Genomic DNA, 19,691 nt, shown 5'->3' on the forward strand with positions numbered 1-19,691 from the left:
TCTCAACCTGGCTGGCAGGATCTTTGCCTGGACAGCAGCTGGGTGGCTCATTAGGTTAAAGCCAGGTTCCTAAATGAATCCCTGCTCCCTTGGTCATCTCATCTGTTGGAAGGTGCAGTTAGTGATAAGGAAGATGACTATCCTATCTTCTGCCTTTAATTCTCACCAAGAACAATGAAAGCTTTGTAAAATAGAAGTGAGAGAAAAGTGGGGCAAAAAGGACCCATGACTTCGGGGTTTGTAGTAATCATGGAAGAAAATGCTAGACATCTTCAGACGTGAGTCATAGACTTTATGAAAGCAGCTATTCAAGGGGCTGGGAATTGTTTCCGTGCATATCTAGTCTAGTAAAACAACAACAACAACAAGAGGCTGGAAGTCAGAGAGGGTGGCTTAACAGAGAAACAAAATGGAAAATCAAGCTCTGAAGGCAAGTGAGAGAGTGTCACAAGGGAGAAAAGGGGGGAAATGTGAAGGAGCCAGCGTGACTTCCTGGGGCATACGTCAAGATGGAATCGAGGTCCCCACGTAAGATGATACAAAAGAGAGAGAGTGAGCATCTCATGAAAGCAAGCCTTAAGAAAAATGCAGCAGTCGGGCGCGGTGGCTCACGCCTGTAATCCCACACTGTGGGAGGCCGAGGTGGGTGGATCACAAGGTCAGGAGATCAAGACCATCCTGGCTAACACGGTAAAACCCCGTCTCTACTAAAAATACAAAAAATTAGCCGGGTGTGGTGGTGGGTGCCTGTAGTCCCAGCTACTTGGGAGGCTGAGGCAGGAGAATGGCGTGAACCCGGGAGGCGGAGCTTTCAGTGAGCCGAGATCAGGCCACCGCACTCCAGCCTGGGCAACAGAGCGAGACTCCGTTTACAAAAAATAAAAATAAAAATAAAAATGCAGCATTCATCAAAAAGGACCCGTAAAGCTATTTTCAGAGCCCAAACCAGGAGAAATCAGGCCAATAACTCAAGACAGTGACTGATGCATGAGAGAAAGCCGAAATGCACTCCTATGCTACTTTCATCTTTCCCTCCACTTATAAGTAGGAGCTAAAGCTTTACCATGATAAGCTTTACCGTTGTAAGGAGAATGGTTAACCTACTGAAAAGCGTGAATCACAGATGTTTTATTTAGTCAGCAGAAAATACGTATTGAGGGTCTACTATTTGAGGGACTTCACTAGGCACTGGGGGTCCAGAAATCTCACAGAGCTCGAGGTCAGGAAGAGGATGGAGAGGTCACTACACAATGTGGCAGGAGCAACAGAAAAATATGAAAAAGACAACCCGATGGAAAGCTGGACAAAAGGCTTGAATAGACGCTTCACAGAAGAGGGTGTCCAAATGGCCACTAAACACGTGGAAAGGTGCTCCGCATCTTTAGTCAGAAGGGAAGCGCACATTCCCACCACAAGGCAATACCACTACACACCCAGCAGAAGGGCCAAAATAAAAAAGGTGAAAAACACTGTTGTGAGGATGTCAAGCCACGCAAACCCTCATGGTTGCTGCGGGGAATGTACGTTGGTACGACAACATACCCAATGGAAGATCCTCTAGCAGACCCTACAAAAGCTCAGCTTCAGCATGCTCTAGGCCCCAGGTATATGCCTTCTAGCTACATACCAAGTGGGCATGCAATAGGAAGTCCAGAGCAGCACCATCCAACATAACCCTCAAACTAGAAATTACCCAGCGGATTAGGTGTCCCAGTGGAGGCTAATATGGGACAGGTGCCATAGGAACTTGGAGGAGGGAGAATGTCAATTAGCAAAGCTTCTCCAACAAGGTGACTCCTGAGATAACATTTCAGGAAGGAGGAGCTGCCTTGGCCGAGATTCAGGTGTGGTGGTAGGAAAATAAACCGAGGCAAGAGGCAGGAGACAGCACGGTTCCTTTAGGGAACTGCTGGCTGTTCAACCCTACTGAAGGGTAAGCATGACATGGGGCATGCTGGGAGATGATGCTGCTTGGGCTGGCATGGTAGACTGTGAACAGCCTTATCTGCCAAGTTACGTGCTTAAGGGTTTACTCAAGCGCCATGTGGAGCCACTGCTAAATTTCGAGCTGGTGAATGACACATCAGCTTTGGGATTTGGAAGGTTGCACCAGCCACAGGGTGAAAGGTAGACTGCGGCAAAAGGGTCTGATATTGAAACATCTGATGCCAAAAAGGGAGGCTTGCTGCTGAAAATGAGTTTAGGATTGCAGAAGAGAATAAAGGCATCTCAGAGTCATACAGAAACTTGAGGTTGTGAAAGGGAGCTGCTACCGATTATCTTTGAAGAATCAGAGAAAATGAAAGATGTATAAGAGACAGATACAGACAGAGAAAGACCAAGACAGACTAGAAAATGTTGTTCTCATCTTGGGGAACAGAAAAAAAGGGGGAATTCTCTAATGGCATTTGCAGCAACCTGGAAGGGATTGGAGACTATTATTCTAAGTGAAGTAACTCAGGAATGGAAAACCAAACGTCATATATTCTCACTTACAAGTGGGAGCTAAGCTATAAGGATGCAAAAGCATAAGAATGATACAAGACTTCCAGGACTTGGCAGGGGAAAGGCGGGAAGCGGGTGAGGGATAAAAGGCTACACATTGGGTACAATGTACACTGCTGGGTGATGGGTTCACCAAAACCTCACAAATCATCACTAAAGAACTTACTCATGTCACCAAATACCATCTGTTCCCCAAAAATCTATGGAAATAAAAAAATTTAAAAAAAAAATTTTTAAGTGCAATTCTTAAAAGTACATGTCTGAGTCCACCAGTCCCCTGGCAACATTCTCTATACATTATTAAGAGACAGTCTGTGAATGCTAAGGGAAGGATCCAGGAACCACCAGGAGCCCACAGGGATCAATGGATTCACTGACTAAAGAGGTAATACAAGAACAGCCACAAAAATAGCATATCTGAATTTTAGCGAGTCTTGCTATATAGTCTCATGATGATGATCATGAATGATAACACAGACAGATGGATTCATTACTGGCTTAATTACCTCACCCAAAGGGTGTTGAGTAGCTTCATCTGTAGGGACATCGCTCCTAAAATGTCAGAGAACCCTGCCTTTGGTCCTTCATAGCACGATTGTGGTAAAATATATGCAACATAAAATTTAACATTGTAAGTATTTTTTAAATTCCAACTTTTATGTTAGATACAGGTGCAGGTTTGTTATACGGTTATATTGCATCCAGGTACTGAGCACAGTACTCAATAGAAGGTTTTTCAATCCTCACCCTTCCCTCCCTCCTCACTCTGATAGTCCACAATGTCTATTGCTCCCATGTTGATGTTTATGTGTGCTCAAGTGTTTAGCTCCTAATTAAAAGTGAGAACATGTGGTATTCGGTTTTCCATTCCTATATTAATTTGCTTAGGATTATGGCCTCCAGCTCTATCCATGTTGCTGCAAAGGACATGATTTTATTCTTTGTTATGGCTGCATAGTGTTCCATGGCTTATATGTAGCACATTTTCTTTATCCCATCTACCATCGATGGGCATCTAGGTTGATTCCATGTCTTTGCTATTGTGAATAGTGGGGTGATGAACATATGTGAGTACATGTGTCTTGTTGGTATAAGGAGCTATTTTCCTTTGGGAATATACCCAGTAATCCGATCGCTGGGTCAAATGATAGCTCTGTTTTAAGTTCTTTGAGAAATCTCCGAACTGCTTTCTACAGTGGTTGAACTAATTTACGTTCCCACCAACAATGTGTAAGAGTTCCCTTTTCTCCACAGCCTTGCCAGCATCTGTTGTTTTTTGGCTTTTTAATAATGGCATTCTCACTGGTGCAAGATGGTATCTTGTTGAGGTTTTGATTTGCATTTCCCTCATAATTAGTGATGATGAGCATTATTTTTCATATGTGTGTTGACTGTTTGTACCTCTTCTTTTGAGAAATGTCTGTTTATGTCCTTTGCCTGTTTTTAAATGGGGTTATTTGGTTTTGGCTTGTTGATTTGTTTAAGTTCCTTATAGACTGGATATTAGACCTTTGACAGATGCATAGTCTGCAAATATTTTCTCCCATTCTGCAGGTTGTGTGTGTAGTTTTGTGTGTACAGTTTTAAGTGTACAGTTCAGTGACAAGTACATTCACACTGTTGTGCAACCATCCCCACCATCCATTCACAGAACTTTTTCATCTTCCCAAACTGAAACTCCATACCCAATAAACACTAACTCTCTACAACTTCTCCCCCCAGCCTCTGGTAACCTCTAATCTACTTTCCGTTTCTATGAGTTTAACTACTCTAGCTACCTCATATAGGTGGAATCATACAGTATTTGTCCTTTTGTGTCTGGCTTACTTCACTTAGCACAATGTCTTCAAGGTTCATGCATATTGTAGCATGTGTTTGAACCTCATTCCTTTTTAAGGATCAATAATATTCAATTGAATGTATATACACATTTTGTTTATCCATGTATCCATCAATGGACATTTGGGTTAATTCCACCTTTTGGTGTAGCATGCTGTTTTTTATCAACAGTTTTCAGTAGGGCTTAGAAGTCATGCTTACTCCACAACAGAAGGGATAAAGAACATCCATATAACAATGAAGATTCACAAAGTTCAGGTGTGGATGATACTCATAATTGTTCTTCCATATGTATTCTCCTTCCTTCTATAGGAATATAACTTTTAGAAATTTTAGATCACATTTCCCAGACTCTTGTAACTAAGTATGACCATATGACTACATTCTGGCTACTGGAATATGAATAGACATTGGTAAGTGCAATTTCTAAATCATGCTTTTAGAAGGAAGAGGCATGCCCTTCCCTTCCCCTTTACCCCCCTCTTGCTAGCTGGAATGCAGATGTGATGGCAATTGCTAGAGCAGCCATTATGGACCATGAGAGCTACATGTTGAAGAAGGCAGAGCAACAACACAAAACGAACCTTAGTTCCCAACCTATAAAACTGTCATGTGAAGTCTGGATCACTTATGCCCAGCTTGCTACATGAGACAGAAATAAACCTCTATCTTGTTTAAGCCACTATTATTTTGGGTCTCTCCAATCCAACAGAGAAACCAGTAGACCAACTATTATTTCAGTGAATGCTGAGTTATCTAAAAAGAGAAATTATGTTTTTGTTTTTCTGTTACTGGGTCATTTAGTTACACCTGGTGAGTTTCTCCTGAATTTGTAGAGTGTGGTTTATGGTCTGACTTAAAGACCACATGGTATTCCCAAAATTTTGATAGAGACACCTCATAAAAGGTGAAGTCATCCTCCAGAGATGACTTCTGGAGCATACGTTTTCTTCATGGAGTTCCCACCACTGCATGTCCTACTCTAGGGTGACCAGCAGGGATTGAGCTATTTAAAGACCAGACACTCGTTGGAGCAAACTGGGCTGGCCAGTTAGTATTGAAGCAACTCAAGATGAGAGAGTAATGTTTTTATAAATGAATTAGGGGTAATCTCTTACTGGTCGATAAAGTACTATGAGAATAAGTTATGGGCATTACAAAATTTTTTCTCCTTAAACAAGGTCAGATATTTTAGTGAAAAATACCATTTTCACCTCCATCTACTGAGCAGATCTTAGGAGTAACACAGCCAATGAGAAGTAAACCCCCAGCTTTGAAAATGCAGGAAGGAAAGGTAGGGGGAGGAGGGGAGATGGGACCCTCTGAGGCCACTGAGCTCTGGACCCAAGGTGCAACTGTGGCCATTATCATATGCTGACCATGGCTGCAACCCCATCCCTTCAACAGCCCCTGGACAGGAGCCTTGAAGGGAACCTGGCAGAGTTGAGCCATGGTCCAAGAAGGAGCATTCTTGACCAGCTACATCCATCTCAGAGGAGAGCGTTGGACTGTGATGGCACAGTGCCTTGGGCCACAGCTGGGAGAATGAGGGAATGGGAAGTTGGACGCCTCCTGTTTATTCATTGCACCCATTACATGGTCCAGCATTGAGGGCTTGCTTCCATCAACTTCCACAAGTCCCCACCATCTGTTCTGCTAGGCAACTCAAGTACCATCTAGAACAACCTTCTGAACCAGCTCCCAAATATCTCACATGCCTTGGACCTGAGCTACTTCGCCTCACTAGTTCAGAAATGTGTTTTCTTGATGCTTACACAAGGCTAGTCCTTGTTCAACTCCACCCATCATCTCCCTCCTCAACCCCACCCTTCAGGCCAACCTCTGCCTCTCTCAAGTGGGAGGTTTTTATTAGCAAGTTCTTTAAAGGGCCACACCCTTATTTTTCTCTGTTTTGCACAGTAAAGCAAATCCCCTCACAACAACAACTATCATAGCACCCTGACCCACAGGCTAATGTGTTGATCTCACAGGAGCCTTTGCACCTTGGCCCTACAGCTGGGCAGCTCACACTTGGCATCAAATGGGTTCAGAGAAAGGATTCACCACTAAAAACAACCTCAGGTCTTCAGAAGTCAGTTGGGAAGAGCGAGCCCCATCTTCTGATCACCCACGCGTGGGTTACCCACCCACTGAAGAGGGGAAGTGGACTATATTCCTGTCCCCAGGGCCAAGAAAGCCCAACCCACCTTTCAAGACCTTTCCAGATACTTTTACTGAGGCCCAAGACACAACAAGGGCTCTGGACACAAGCTCGTGTTTCTGTGGGTGCCATAGCAGTGGTTCCAGGTTGGCAGGTGTGTGCCCTAGGGCTGCCACAGTCCTTGGAGGAGGCGGAGGGGCCAGTATCAGCCTCCTCAGCCCATTTCTCAGATATGCACAGAGAGAGTGTCATTCTCCATCATGCATGAGCTCTGAATTGGAATGGGGGAGTTATCTCTCCTGGGGAGTCATTTCCACTGCTCTCCCCTTCCCCCAGAAAGCACTCTTTCCTCTGCAAAAAAAAAAAAAAAAGAAAGAAAGAAAGAAAGAAAGAAAGAAAGAAAGAAAGAAAGAAAGAAAGAAAGAAAGAAAGAAAGAAAGAAAGAAAGAAAGAGAAAGGAAGGAAGGAAGGAAGGAAGGAAGGAAGGAAGGAAGGAAGGAAGGAAGGAAGGAAGGAAGGAAAAAAGAAAGAAAGAACTCTGTCCTTGCTTACTCGACCCATGCTCCCTGCTTGGGAGTGAGGGAAGGAAGGTTTTTGCTCTAAAGATTTCCACATTAGACTCAGAGGGAGGGCCACTTTTGTGAAAAATGCTTCATATTTTTGCAAGCTGCAAAGGACCACAAGCAAATTAATCATTGTTAGCAATACTTTAATTTGCTCCCAATTTTTAAACCTGAGTTTTACATCTTCCTTGTCCTCCAGGGTCAAGTAGGCCAGGCAACCCCTGGTGATGTTCAAAGAATCCCCAGAAATCCTTCAACAGTTTCTTTGCCTTACTCCCTCTGAAAACATAGCTCCTGATTGCCCTGATTGCCCCACAGCCTGGCACGGGCGGGACAGGAAGCCCCTCTGCCTTGTAAACACCGTGTTGCAAACAGACACTTCCCTAGGCTCTTGTGCAGAAGCTGTCACCAGACTGGGAGTGGCTTGTTGGGGGAAGGGCTTCCCCCTACCAGGGCTTCCCCTGCTCTCAGACTTAGCTAACTGCTCATCTTAAATCTGACTAAATGGGAGGGTGGTAAGAAAATTCCCTGCCAGGCGCAGTGGCTCACACCTTTAATCCCAGCACTTCGGGAGGCCAAGGCAGGCAGATCACCCGACGTCAGGAGTTCAAGACCAGCCTGGCCAACATGGTAAAACCCCCACGTCTACCAAAAGTACAAAAATTAGCTTGTCGTAGTGGCGGGTGCCTGTAATTCCAGCTACTCAGGAGACTGAGGCAGGAGAATCGCTTGAACCCGGGAGGCAGAGGTTGCAGTGAACTGAGATCATATCACTGCACTCCAGCTTGGGCAACAAGAGCAAAACTCCATCTCAAAAAAAAAAAAAAAAAAAATCCCAAGCAGAGGGCTCTCAGCACCTGGAGTTTGCACCTGGAGTTTGTCAGAGGCTCAGGGGTCTGAAGCAGCCCAGAGGAGGACAGCTGCTTTGTCCCACAGTGGATCACAAAGCCACAGCTGTCTGAAGCCCCTGCAATTGTGCACAGAAGGCCAGTGACATACCTGAAGGGTCCATGGGGGGAGGATGACTGAACCCCACAGAGGTCTCAGATGGGGAGCAGCCCAGCCTGCCTGATCATCAGTCATCCAAAGCTGAGGCCCGGGCCTCTTCCATGCTGGCTGCTCAACCGGGCAATCACTCATTCAGCAAGCACTGATTGAATGACAAATGCTGGTCCCTGCAAGGCACTGGAGAGTCAGCGCTGAACAAAATGGTTGGAAAGCTTCCCTCATTGGGAAGGGGATGAGTGAGGCAAGAACACACATTAGGTCTTGGGAAAACTGAGTCAAGCAGTCTGGCTGGAGGAGAGCGTGAGGATTTGTGGAGAAAGGAGTGGGGACCAACTTCAAAACTTGAACAGAAGACTAAGGACTCTGGACTCCCCCTAAGCAGTGGGGTGCCATCAAAGGCATCTGACCACAGTGACACAGAAGTTTTCATAAGAAGAATCTCCTGGTGAAGAGAGGAAGAGCCTGTGGTCCAAAAAGCCCACCAGAGGCATATGGTAAAGAAAGCCAAATTGGGTAGCAGAGAGAGCAATGGGGAAGTGAGAGAAACAAGAACCATGGAGAAAGGAAGCACCATCAAAACTGGCTGGTGAGTGGGGAACAAGGAAGATGGAGGGAGGACTCAGAGATGAGTCCAAGGCTTCAAGGCTGGGAGTCTGGTTTCAGCAGAGACAGAAATGGGGAAGTCTGCAGAGGAAGCCTGCTTTGTAGATGCAGAGTTGGGCTCTGGACATTGCTTAAGTTGAAATAGGGCATCAAGTGAAAATAACCAGCATGTACTTGGAGGCCAAAGCAGGTGGATTGCTTGAACCCAGGACTTTGAGAACGGCCTTGGCAAAATAGTGAGACCCTGTCTCTACAAAAAACATAAAAAATTAGCTGGGCATGGTGGCATGCACCTGTAGTCCCAGCTACTAAGGTGGCTGAGGCAGGAGGATCATCTGAGCCTGGGGAGGTTGACGCTACAGTGAGCTGTGATCGTGCCACTGCACTCCAGCCTGGGTGACAGAGTGAGACCCTGTCTCAAAAAAAAAAAAAAAAAAAATGTGGCCGGGCGCGGTGGCTCATGCCTATAATCCCAGCACTTTGGGAGGCCAAGGCGGGTGGATCACGAGGTCAAGAGATCGAGGCCATCTTGGCGAACACAGTGAAACCCTGTCTCTACTAAATATACAAAAAAATTAGCCAGGCGAGGTGGCGGGTGCCTGTAGTCCCAGGTTCTCGGGAGGCTGAGGCAGGAGAATGGCGTGAACCCGGGAGGCGGAGCTTGCAGTGAGCTGAGATCCAGCCACTGCAGTCCAGCCTGGGCGACAGAGCGAGACTCCGTCTCAAAAAAAAAAAAAAAAAAGATGCAGTTTGGGAAGAGACTATTGGAACTTTTCATTCCAGAACCACCAGTGACCTGAAAGGAAGCCTTCCAGCAGGATCACGGGCTGGAGGGTGGGTTTCTGCCATTGGGGTCTGAAGAGGGACTCATAGTCACTGGGGGTCCTGTCGTAAGGTGGCACCATGAGGGAAGGAGCAGGTCCCCTCTCTGCTCAGCCCATGAGAGCAGCTCCCACAAGACAACTCTTGGAGAGCAGGCTTTGAAAACTCACAGGAGGTCAGAATCATAGAGTCCAACTGGTCCAGGAGGAAACAGACTGAGCAAGACGAGGAGGTAATTAGGGACCAGGACTAGAGATTAGACCTTCTATTCCCATCCTGTAGCCCGTACATCACATCACAGCCCCCTGTGTTCTCTTAAGCACAGTAACAGGCCAAAGAGAACACAGAGCTTTTTGTTTTCTCAAAATGAAACTCTCAACATGGTACAGAAGTGAATGCATGGTGCAAAGACCTATGAAACGTTGACTTGAAAACCCCAAGAACAAGAGGACATTAATTCCTAGCTCAAACTGGAGGTGAGATACGTTGGCCCCATGATCTTATCTGGGACACTCACAGAGGAAGGCGATTTTGAAATTGGGTTCAATTAGTTTATTTTACCAGGTATCTGAAGGAGCCAAGAACAAGAGACTCCAAGAAAAACCCATGCTCCCAGCAGAGGATGTGGGCGAGGATCCCAGTGTCCATGAATGGCTATGGTTTTCTAACAGCCAAGGTGCTTCTGCTCCGGGGAATGGGCTGTGAAGCAGGGCTGTGGGATTTCTGAGCAAACTGCCCAGCTATGGGACGTATTTATTCAAGGTCACTGAACTACTTAAACTCGAATTATGTTCTCAGAACAACCAGTGTTTACACAACCAGTCAGACATGGCCACCATGATTTAGAGAACTACAGGCTCTTTAAAAATGAGCTATATTGGTCTCCTTTCCCACGGCTATCATTTCTATAATATATAACACATATTTTCCCTGCATACTTTCCCCAACGGTAAACTCACCACCACAAAACCTCCCATTCCATTGTTGATCTGCTCTGAGTTTCTCTAAGATCTTCCTTCTAGTGAGCTAGAGTCTATTTTCTGACAATTTTTCTTCCATTATCCCTTTTCCGTCCTGGAGAATGACCCCCAGGTGAGGCGTCTTCACCTTTTTCAAAGGACACTGCTCATCAAACATCTGAAGACAGATACTACTTCTCCTCTGTCTTTTCTTGGAGAAAAACCTCTCTACTTCTTAATTACTTCATATTCTGTCATCGCCATCTTGGTTACCTTTCTCTGAGTATGAAGTGGCTGATCAGCATCCTCCAAATGCAGCACCTGGAATGCACTCAATGTGGATCTGCCCAGTTCCGTGTAGAAATAGGCATTTTTGTAAGCTGAAAGGCATATAAAGTAAGGACCCATGGGACCTAGTGGCTGAACATCAGAAGCCAAGAATCAAAGATGGCTCTTGGGCATGAGCCTGGGAGCACTGAGGTTTACAGGTGTGTACCTGGGAGGATTGAGGAAGAGAGAAGAGAAGGAAGTTTGGGGAGTGGGAAGCCAAGAATCCCACAGTGGAAGACCTCAAGACCGGAGCCGTTCTCCCAGCTTCCAAGGAGCAGCTCGTTCCCCACTCTATAAGCTGTCACTGGGCGCGGGAGAAGGTAACATGCTTCCAAAGTCGTTTGCAAAGTCAGCATATCAAAAACTGACAACAGCAGCACAGAAAAGGAAAATGGAGGCCAAATTCATTTAATGCAAAAATCCTAAAGAAAGGCGGGATGCGGTGGCTCACTCCTATAATCCCAGCACTTTGTTTGGGAGGCCAAGGCGGGTGGATCACTTGAGGCCAGGAGTTCAAGAGCAGCCTGACCAACATGGTGAATCCCCGTCTCTACTAAAAATACAAAAATTAGCCGGTGTGGTAGTGGATGCCTGTAATCCCAGCTACTCAGAGGTTGAGGCACGAGAATTGTTTGAACCTGGCAGGTGGAGGTTCGCACCACTGCACTCCAGAGTGAGACTGTCTCAAAAAAAAAAAAAAAAAAAAAAAAAAATTCCTAAAGAAAATCACAGCAAATCAAACCTAGCACAGTACTGAAAGAATAAAGTACCTTGACCCAATCGAGTTTATTCCAGAAATGCAAAGGGTTCAATACGTGGAAGTTCATGACCTAATGTGTCACATAAATCTATCACAAAGTGAAAGAATATAAGCGTTTCCTTGTAGATGCTTTTAAAAAGTATTGGACAAACGTAACAACCATTCATGCTTTTAAAAATCCTTAGAAAAGAGGAATTGAAGAAAACATCCTTCACACATGGCGCTTTACATCAAGGCACTGGTTCTAAAGAACTACGACCACATCAGAGAAACAAAGCCCCAAGCTCATGCCAGTGCCTGGGAACTCGGGAGGTTGCAGACTTTTGTGGCAAAGAAACAGCCATGCCTGCCTCTCTGATCTGTAGACTGTTTATTTTCATGTGTATGGCCACAGACACCTTTTCTTTCTCTTTCTCTCTCTCTCTCTTTTTTTTTTTTTTGTTACTGTTGTTCTGAGATGAAGTTTCCCTCTTGTTACTTAGGCTGGAGTGCAATGGTGCGATCTTGGCTCACCGCAGCCTCCGCCTCCCGGGTTCAAATGATTCTCCTGCCTCAGCCTCCCAAGTAGCTGGGATTACAGGCATGTGCCACCATGCCTGGCTAATTTTTTTTTTTTTTTTTTTTGAGATGGAGTCTCACTCTGTCACCCAGGTTGGAGTGCACGGGTGCAATCTTGGTTCACTGCAAGCTCTGCCTCGCAGGTTCACGCCATTCTCCTGCCTCAGCCTCCTGAGTAGTTGGGACTACAGGCACCCACCACCATGCTAGGCTCATTTTTTGTATTTTTAGTAGAGACAGGGTTTCACCGTGTTAACCAGGATGGTCTCAATCTCCTGACCTCATGATCCACCTGCCTCGGCCTCCCAAAGTGTTGGGATTACAGGCGTGAGCCACCGCGCCCGGCCTAATTTTTGTATTTTTAGTAGAGATGAGGTTTCTCCATGTTGGTCAGGCTGGTCTCGAACTCCTGACTTCAGGTGATCCACCCGCCTCGTTCACAGAAAGTGCTGGGATTACAGGTGTGAGCCACCATGCCCGGCCTTCTCTCTCACTCTTTAATCATCTTGAAAATGGGCTGAATTCAAAACTTGGTGAGAAATCCAACAGCACAGCAGTGGCCCAGTGTACAGTCAGGAGCCGGCCCCCAGCATGTCACTTCTGGGTTCTCACCAGTGAGTCGCTACCGGCGTCCTCTGTACAGTTTTCATTATTCATCACCATCCCCAGCTTGCTTCTGACAGCAGCTTCCTCCCACAGGGAGCTGTGCTGGGGATAATCCAAAGAAATCAGCATAGAGAAAGTCATGTTTTCTAGAACAGGGGTTATTAACCTGAATCCCTCGGTGAACTGCAGAGATCCAAGAAGACCTTAGAATTCTATGCAAAACTTTGAGAGAGAGAGAGAGAGACTGCGTGTGTGCGTGCACACGTACAAATGCATTCTCATGTACATATGTGCTTATGGGTGACGAGAGAGGAGATGATCTATCGCTTTCATCAGTTTTTCAAAGGGGCCCCCTATCTAGAGAGAGTTTGAGACTCCCCTCGAAGAGCTGTCAGTGTAGATGCGATCTGGTTGTTGCAGAACCCTCCCGCAGGAGGCTGGCTGGCTCGGCCAGGTTGAGTGGAAGTGGCTGCATGGAGATTTGCCTGACAAGAGCCAAACCACCAAGCCATGCAGGAACAAATACTCAGACCAAAAACCCAGTGATACATCTGCACACACTCCATGGTTCTGGGGAGACAACTTTCGTGGAAGAAGGATATGGAAGCTGGACAAGGGACTTCCTAGATGAGACAGACCATCCGGATCAGAGTTTCTGAACCCTCCCAGGACAGCGGCTCCTAAGAGGGACAGAACCAAGGCCCGGCAATCAACATGATGGAGTTTTCTGTGGATGGGGACTCAACTCCCTGAGCTGTTGACGGAGATGCACAAATGCAGAGGGCTCCTGAGCGGGACATGCTATCTGTGTCAGTGGAAGGGAGAAGAGAGCCCGCACATTAGTATTTATGACCTCAGCATCCATAAGCTGGACCTTGGAATACCGGGAGGGGTGAGGAAGGTGGGGATGAGTCCCTGGTCTGTGTCAGAAACCGAGAAGGGTGCTTGCCAGTAGTGCTATCACCTGATCCTTACAGGAGAGGGAGCCCACATACCCCACACACCAGGTGTTGAAAAGAATGCCAGAGATAATGCACCCAAAGAGCCCTTAGCAAGTATTTCTTAATTGGTAGGCATTATTGTTATTATTTTCTTTTATGTTATATCTTTCAAGTCTCAACTCAAATATGACTTCTTCAGAGAAACCTTTGCTTAACCCCTCAACTATATTGAGTTCCCTTTCCATAATCTCAGAGTATCCCATAATTCTCACAGTTGTAATTAAACAATATGTATGTTGCATATCTTGTCCATGAGACTGTGAGTTCCACGGGGCAGGATCATTGCCTGTCTTGCTCAGCATCCTCAGAGCCTGGCACATGCCTGGCACACAGAAGGTGTCCTCCATGCAGAAGTGTTGAATGAACAAGTGAAATGTTAGCGATTAGGCAGGGGCCACATAAAGTACTGAGTGCCAGATTTCCATCCTACAGATGGGGAAACGGACACGCAGAGAGGTAGATGGACTTAGCAAAGATCACGTGGCTAGGAGTGGGGGAGCTAGGCAGAAACTGGGCCCCCTGGCTCCATGTGAGGCCACCTTCAGCCTTCACACCCCAGCCCTGCCCCCTAACAAGGAAACCACACAAGCTTATTTGCCTAGGTCAACAACAACAAGACTCCCGAGGACATGAAAATGAAAAGCACACCACTCCCTCCGGGCCCCACCCCCAGCCCCCCACCCCATCCTGTGATCTGGCAACTTCTGCCGTTGCTGTGCCTGGGCACCTTGCCTATGAGATCCCAGGGAGTTTCAGGATGACAGCTTGATGCCATGCTGAACATCAGGTGGCTAGGGTGAGCAGGCCATAGCTGTGCCGGGTCACTGGTCGCCCTGTAGGCCTGGGTGGTCAGCCCTATGGTGCGAAAACATAGAAAGCACAATGAAGGAGGAGATGGTTAGTGCTGAGGGGCAAAGGAAGAGCATCAGAAGATGAGGCTTGAGCTGAGCTTGTAGGAGGAACTGGCAGTTCACCAGGCAGGCAGAGGCAGGGAAGGGCAATCTGGGGAGAAGCAACAGCACACACAAAGGTGCAGAGATCTGCTCAGGCTACCAGAGAGGAAGCAGGAGGGGTGGACCTGGGATGGGTGGTGGGTGTGAACCATCTCTGGAAAGTCATGCAGCTCTGCAGCGTTTTCAGCTGAAGAGTGACACACGCAGGCTGGGTGCGGTGGCTCACGCCTGTAATCCCAGCACTTTTGGGAGGCAAAGGCGGGCAGATCACCTGAGGTCAGGAGTTCGAGACCAGCCTGGCCAACATGGCGAAACCCCATCTCTACTAAAAATACAAAAATTAGCTGGGCGTGGTGGCGGGCGCCTGTAACTCCAGCTACTCGGGAGGCTGCGGCAGGAGAATCGCTTGAAGCCAGGAGGCGGAGGTTGTAGTGAGCCGAGATCGCGCCACTGCACTCCAGCCTGGGTGACAAGAGCAAAACTCTGTCTAAAAAATTACAATAATAAAGAAATAAAAAAGAAAAGTGACTCACGCAGATGTGTTATCTTACATCATCATGGCAGCATGAGAGAAGCTCCCATGGAAGCAGCCGTCTCCCATGGATGCCAAACTCTAGGACCCGAAGTCTAGCATACCACTGGATAGACTCAGAAGACTCAAGAAGGACCCAGGATCTTCTCTGTGCCATGAAAGTCATCCATGTCTTCCCATTCATCAGCCTCCAACCCCCTTTTGGGTGTAACTTCTTATAGCTGTGACTCACTTATTTGGAAGTCACTTAACCAATAACCTCAACTATCTAAAATCTAGCTACTATCCTAGAAGTAAGCAAACAAACAAAAGCATCTGGTGGCCACAATTCATGCCCCCAAAATTGTGTTGTATAGGGTACGTGCTTGACACCCACAGGAACACCTAAGCCATCACTTAGGCTTGGCCAACTCTGGTTAAGAGCAGACGCTAGAGTCAGCCCAGCTCCGGCACCTCCTACGTGTGTGGCCTTGGTCCTCGGTTTTCTCATAGGTAAAATGGGGGCAATAATTGTAGCTACCTCAGAGTGTGACTGTGAAGATGAAAGGACATGACATACTTAGCACAGTACCCAACACCATGAAGTCATAGCCAAAGGAGAAAAGGACGAGGAGAAGGATGAAAGAGAAAGAAGCACGAATGTACAAAAAGACACAGGGTACAAAAGAGAATGGCCGTCCAGAACCATTTGATGAAAATTTCAAGAAATTATTCAATCATATCCGACAAGCCACATTTATAAATGAAAGCAACATACTTTACAAAGATATATTTTAAAACAGAATACATTGAAAAGTTCTGATACTTTGAGTAGAGAGCTACTAGAAAAATTTATGTATGAAAGCTATGAGAACAACATAATTCTATGTGAACCTGTGTATCGCTAACACATACCCCCAAATCTGTGAAAAATACATTGTATTTAACAGAATCTAAGATGCCATCAATTGTAAGATGCACCATTATTTTGTGTGGCAATAAGGAAGAAATAGTGTTGCCTATTATAATTGGAAGATGCCATAAACGGTAACATGCACCTTGATTTCAGTGTTGCCAAAATGTGAAAATATGTACATCTTCAAATTGATGAAATATCCTACTATGTAATACATGTTTGCTATGGGAAGGTATCATCTTCCCTTTGGGCAGAAGTCAGATGTACTCTTTCCTTTCTCTCCTCCCACCCCACCTATATCTGAGGCTCAAAAATCAAATTAAACACCTCTCCCTTGACTTGCTAAGGATCACTCTATCTTGTTCTTCCAGGAGCTTTCTCTGTTTTTTAAATTTTATTTTTTGTTTTTTTTTAAAGACAGAGTCTCACTCTATCGCCCAGGCTAGAATGCAGTGACACGATCATAGCTCACTGCAGCCTTGAACTCCTGGCCTCAAAGCCTTGGCTTCCCAAAGTGCTGGGATTACAGGTGTGAACGATGACGCCTGGCCAGCTTTCTTTCTTAATACATTGGTTCAGGCTTTTAGCTCACCAGCTGAGGCCAAACAGGTGTTCTGGTTCTCAGAGGTCCCACGGGGCCAGCCAGCTCAGTCCCTTGGGATGAGCGTCTTTGAAGAAAGGCCAAGTCAGCACAGCTTGAGTGCTCAGCGGAACCCAAGCTGGGGCTTCCAAACTCTAGGCTACCCAGGCAAAAAGGCTCCTGGCTCTCCTCCTCTCCCACTCCTCAGCCAGCAGGCCCCTGATGGATGGCTAACACAGGGGTATGGAGCAGTTTGCACCCCGGCCTTCTCATCCTCATGCCAACATCAACCCCTAATGCTCTTGTCACCCACTGCCACTAGCGTCCAACCTATTCTTCTTTTTTTGTTTGCTTGTTTTTTGTTTGTTTGTTTGAGACAGAGTCTCTCTGTGTCTTCCAGGCTATAGTGCAGTGAAGCGATCATAGCTCACTGCAGCCTTGAACTCCGGGGCTCAAGCAATCCTCCCACTTAAGCTTCCCAAGTAGCTGGGCAACCTGTTATTCTTGAGGGCAACAATAAACAGTGAATGGGAGGGAAGAAAGACAAGCAGGGAGGCAGAGATTGTCTGCTTCTACTCCAGCCTGAGGAGGGAGGATAATGAATCATCCCTTTTCTAAACTAGAAATGAAAGGAGGGAGGTTCTTAAAACCCCAGTGAGGCTCAGCACACAAAGACCCCAAGCCTTCCTGCCCCCACAGTCCTGGCTTGTAAGGCTTCAAAAAGCAGGGGAGGGAGCCCTGAAGCAGGAAGACAGCTCCACTATCCAAAACTGTCTTCTTTGTCTTCCATGGATCCCCTGGTGAAGACCCACACCCCTGCAGCCATACCGAGGAAACACGGAATCCAGCGTTCTACAAACATCCACAAAGCATCTCCCACATGCACCCATTCTCATCATACATGCCTCACTTAATTTTCCACACTGGGCTGGGCACAGAGGCTCATGCCTATAATCCCAGCACTTTGGAAGGCCAAGGTAGATGGATCGCTTGAGCTCAAGGAATTTGAAACCAGCCTGGGCAACATGGCAAAACCCTGCCTCTACAAAAAATACAAAAATTAGCTGGGCATGGTGGTGCTGACCTGTAATCCCAGTTACTTGGGAGGCGGAGGTGGAGGATTGCTTGAGCCTGGGGGTTTAAGGCTGCAGTGAGCCATGATCATGCTACTGCACTCCAGCCTGAGTGACAGAGCAAGACCCTATGTCAATAATAATAATAATAATTCCACACAGCTCTATGGGTCAATATGAGAGCCCATTTTACAGATAAGGAGACTGAGGCTGGGTTGGGGGACAGTGTGATGCTGCAGGTCACACAGCTGGATCTGGTTGGAACTTGGATCTCTTTTCCACATCATGCATGGTTCCCAAGCAATGGCTTCAGCATCACCACTTAAGGAGCTCATTAAAATTTTCGAAAAATACAGATTCCAGATCCCATCCCTGGAAAGCCATGTTGTAGGACTGCTTGGAAGAGAGTCCAACCTGCAGTCAGCTCTGGGAGCCAGTGCCTTAGAGGTGGTCCTGAGGGTAGGAAGGAAAGTGTGGGGTGGATGAGAAGACACGGAAAGAAAACGAGGGTGTCAGTCCAGAGAGGACTTTGGAGGCAGGCTTGGCCTACTTTTAGCCCTCATTCTGCCTAAACCCACCCCTCCTCTCTACTCGGAGTCTTGTTAACTCGCTTTATACCACATCCTGCTGCTTTAATCTCGCCTTCCTTTTCCTTCTGAACAATCTCCTTCCTCTTACTGACCTGAACTTTTTGTGTATTTACCCCAGGCCGGGATGGGCCAGCACGCGTACACGCGCATGCACGCACACACACACAGTCACGCGGGGATGCCGTGTGTAAACACAGAACCTCTGAGAGCAGAAAGCGTGCAGTTCTCTAGGACAGCAGCCGCGTCTGGAGCCAACGCGGGCTAACTAGCAGGCGACGGAGGGCGCCTTACGCGGGCATTTCCATGACTCCCAGGTTCTGACGGCACAGGAGCCCTGATGCCCACGCTCACGGACAGTTCCCCACAGGGGCGGACAGGGTCCCTGACCCCACAACACAGGGCGACCTGTGTTGGAGGCAGGAGGCTGAGGACACAGCTGCACAGAAGCGCCCAGCAGAGGTTACCCGGATAACGATGAGTGGTCAGCGCGCCGCCCCTTAAGTCTCTGTGGCTATCTGGAGTGCAGGTTTGCAGACCTGCTGCCCCCGCGGTGGGCCCGGTCCACGGGGCCGGAAGACAGCAGGATCTGTCCAGCCCCCGGGCTGCGGCGGCTGCTCGCGGAGCCTACTCTCCCCGACTGTCCCCAGCTTGCTCCAGGTCTGCCTGGAGCTCCCACGCGTGCCCTCCGCACCCACCCTGGCTGCCCAGTCACACACCTGCAGTCCCTGCCGGGCGCCGAGCCCCTGTCCAGCGGCGACTCCCTACGATTCGGGTGACCCTCGGGACCACCGCGCCCCAGCTGGAGCCGCGCGGCGAGCCGCAGCATCTGCCCAGCCTGAGCTACTCCGGAGGGCGGGGGGCGGGGCCTGTCAGGGGGCGGGGCCTTGTGGGGCGGGGCTGACCGCGGAGCCGGCCTCTCCAGCCACCTGGTGGCGGGGCCGCGTCAGCCAGGTGCGCGCCTGGCCCCGCATCCCCTGGGTCACGCCCCCGAGTCCGCAGAGTGTCTGAGAAGCAGCCCCGGCTCTGACCTGCCAGCCCGCGGAAGCAGACCCTGGCCGGTGCACGGCCGTGGCGCCAGCGCGGAGCACCAGCGACCCCCTAGGAGTAAGGGGAGGTTAGGCCCCCGCGTCAGAAGCGCGGCTTTGGCCCGGCAGGAGGGTTGAGCGGAGCCGGGGGCAGGTCTGGGGTGGGGGCTTCAGGGAAAGACGAGAAAGAGGAAGTTCCGACGAGCTGCTTCCTTCTCTCACTAGGACCCACTTCCTCTTCCTACTTCTATTTTCTTTTTCTTTTTTTTTTTTTTGAGACGGAGTCTCGCTCTGTCGCCCGGGCTGGAGTGCAGTGGCACGATCTTGG

The 19,691-nt window shown here is 47.9% G+C and overlaps 1 protein-coding gene across 2 annotated transcripts in view; it reads right to left on the minus strand.

Annotated features, from left to right (window-relative positions):
• LOC105474202 (phosphoinositide-3-kinase regulatory subunit 5) overlaps window positions 1-19,203 on the minus strand; it is an 87,698-nt gene extending 68,495 nt beyond the window's left edge. For both annotated transcript variants that reach the window (XM_011728693.3, XM_011728687.3), the window contains exon 1: window positions 19,055-19,203. The gene's annotated coding sequence lies outside the window, so the exon portion shown is untranslated. The remainder of the gene's footprint in view (window positions 1-19,054) is intronic.
• Between the last annotated feature and the right edge of the window lie 488 nt (window positions 19,204-19,691).

The sequence above is a fragment of the Macaca nemestrina genome, chromosome 17, assembly GCF_043159975.1.
Source record: "Macaca nemestrina isolate mMacNem1 chromosome 17, mMacNem.hap1, whole genome shotgun sequence".
NCBI lineage: Eukaryota > Metazoa > Chordata > Mammalia > Primates > Cercopithecidae > Macaca > Macaca nemestrina.